The 2,438-nt window shown below is 50.2% G+C and overlaps 1 long non-coding RNA gene across 2 annotated transcripts; it reads right to left on the bottom strand.

The window, feature by feature from the left end:
* Positions 1–6: 6 nt before the first annotated feature.
* Positions 7–2,348, bottom strand: LOC117798257. 2 transcript variants are annotated; one of them, XR_004622865.1, is made up of 4 exons: positions 2,156–2,348; positions 1,438–1,507; positions 1,205–1,292; positions 7–977 (listed from the first exon to the last, which is right to left on the bottom strand). It is a non-coding gene; the product is annotated as an uncharacterized LOC117798257 (long non-coding RNA). The 2 variants fall into 2 exon arrangements; XR_004622864.1 differs by having other exon boundaries at positions 7–1,292; positions 2,156–2,303.
* Positions 2,349–2,438: the final 90 nt, after the last annotated feature.

Raw genomic sequence — 2,438 nt, 5'->3', positions numbered from 1 at the left:
GGCCCAAGCAGGTGGTAGTCAGGGCTAGATGGGCCATGTGGCAATGGGGAGTGGAAAGGAAGGAGCACACGCAAGAGACGATTTCAAAGAATGGACAGTATTTGGCAACTGGTTTAGTGTGGGGGAGAAGAGCAAAGAAGAAAAGGAGTAAGAGTTGAATCCAAGAATCTTTAGAGAGAAGTAGGAGCTACAGTGACGATAAGCCAGGAGAGAAAAAAGTTTGGGGATTGATGGAGTGGCGAACAATGTTAGGTGCTGCAGAGCTTACAGACTTTTTCTGCTGAGAGTCAAGAGATTTGTTAGCTGATCCTGGGAGCGAAGTTTCTGGAGACTGATGGGGACAGAAATGGTGATAATCTTCAGGAGGGGAAGGAATGAGTTATGGGGAAGTTAGGGCAGAGAGTTAAGACTGCTCCTTTGAGAATGTTGGGGGTAAAAGGAAAAGCAGAAATTAAGATGATTCACATATGACATGATTAAGAAAATATGTTCTCTAGTGAGCTGATGTATTTGCAGCAAGAGACCAAGAAACCCATGGGGGAGAGAGATGCTGGGGAAGATGGCAAGTGGCTGATGGGGCAGCAAAAGGGAAGAATGGAAAGTCCAGTTGAAGGGAGGACCCAAGGAAAGGAGGGGGGAAGAGTGGAGGCAGAAGGAGAGAGGTGCTGCTGTCAAGGTGGCTCCTGGACTAGAGTCTCATTCCTTCTCGCCTTTCTTCCTTCTTCTTCCTGCGCACCCCTGTCCCCGCTGGCCCACTCTCCAGCTCCCTCATGCAGAGAACCGGCCGCCTCGCGCCCGGACTTACCCAGAACTCGGAGTGGTCTCACCGCAGCCTGGAGCTGCTGGACCTCCGAGCTGAGGGTTATGAGCATCACCAGGAGGAAGAAGCCCCCCAACTTCATGCTGCCGTCAGAAGTCTTCAGTGAAAATGCAGCAAGGCTGAGAACAGCGGCCATTTATGCCCTTGCGCCACTGAGCTAGAAGGCAAGGCCAGGGGCGGGACTAGGCGCGTGAGAGCCTAAGCCCTGCCCAGAAACTACTTCTGAAGAACTCACATTGGTAGGTCTCCTGAGGAGGGCCTTGTTGCCCAAGCCAGTCCGACCCAAAGGAACACCTTCCTCTGGCAGGTGAGTAAAAATCTCCCGAAGCAGGGAAGCCGTGAGTGACAGACAAAGGGGTGGAGTGGGGTGGGGTGAGCACTAACCTTTATTATGTACTTTATCCACTCAACCCTTTTCAACACAGGTGAATGTCTCCTCTGGGCCAGGTGCCTGCTTGGCACGAATATATCCCTATAGAAATTACAATCCAGGAACTGGGTGTTAGCCCGGGTGCAGCCCCCTGTCTCACTTCTCCCCACCCTGCGCTGGGCCCTAGGATGTCTGGGGTTGAGGACAGGGAGAGTCAGGAGGGCCGGCAGGGGTGCCCCTAGGTTACCTGCTGCCGGGAATGAGGTCCCCTTGGTCTCCTGGCTCGGTCCGATTTAGGCGGTTGTGCTGGTCGTTGCCTATAGGATATATGTCTTTTTATGGCATAGAGTCTCACTTCACCTTGTCCACCCTCTCTCCTGAGAACCCCAACTCTCAATATACATGTTAGGCGCTTCCAGGCTGTTTCTCATCAGGCAGCACTGGGGTGGGAGGGCGGGGGCAGGGTGACCGCAGTAGCCAACCAGCTGGGGAGTGAGATTTCATTTCCCCCTTCTTGTAAGCACTCCTAAGTTAGACAAGTCATTTTCTGAAACCTATACTCCCCTTGGTTTTTTGGAGGAATACGTCCTCCTTCTCTCCCCAGTGGCAGTGGGGGCAGAGGAAGGCATGCGTAACTTCTGGCCATGAGCATCGTGTCCCATAAGATGTCTTATTTAACATGGGCTAAGGATGACTGGGCTGCTTGGGAATGGCAGGACCAGTTTGCAGGTTCTTACAGCTCTGGAGAGAGGGTTGACTTCTCTTTAGAAAGTAGAGTCCTTGACGTTTCACCAGCGACCCCGGTTCTTAATTCTAGAGCCACACGAAGAGAACCTCCCTATCCTGCTTCCTTTGTCACAGTTCCTGCAATGCCACTAGTGAGAGGTCCTTTGGACAAACACGTGACATCATAAACTTTGAGTACCCCTGGGTAGGTTAAGGGGATGCTGTTACAGGTTACTCACAAAGCAGTTTTGCAATCTGCCTCTTCTCAATCCTGCCCATCCCAAAGCTGAGGTCAGTTGGTGTCCAATTTCTGTAACAGAGTCAAAGCCAGAGAGAGACATTTAAGAGACCCTAACCACTGAGAAAATGATAGTGATATTCTCCACATGTAATTCCAAATTTTTAAAAATTCTTCAACGTGAAATAGAAATATTTTTTGAAATGATTTTGAAATTGCAACAAAACTCCAAGGTATGTTGAAATCAAAACTTGTTTCTTTTTAGATGTCTTTTTTTCCCCTGG

This window comes from Ailuropoda melanoleuca, unplaced genomic scaffold, assembly GCF_002007445.2.
Source record: "Ailuropoda melanoleuca isolate Jingjing unplaced genomic scaffold, ASM200744v2 unplaced-scaffold2957, whole genome shotgun sequence".
NCBI classification, from domain to species: Eukaryota; Metazoa; Chordata; class Mammalia; order Carnivora; family Ursidae; genus Ailuropoda; species Ailuropoda melanoleuca.
Note: the sequence above shows the minus strand (reverse complement) of the source record. Positions and strands in the feature narration are given on the sequence as shown.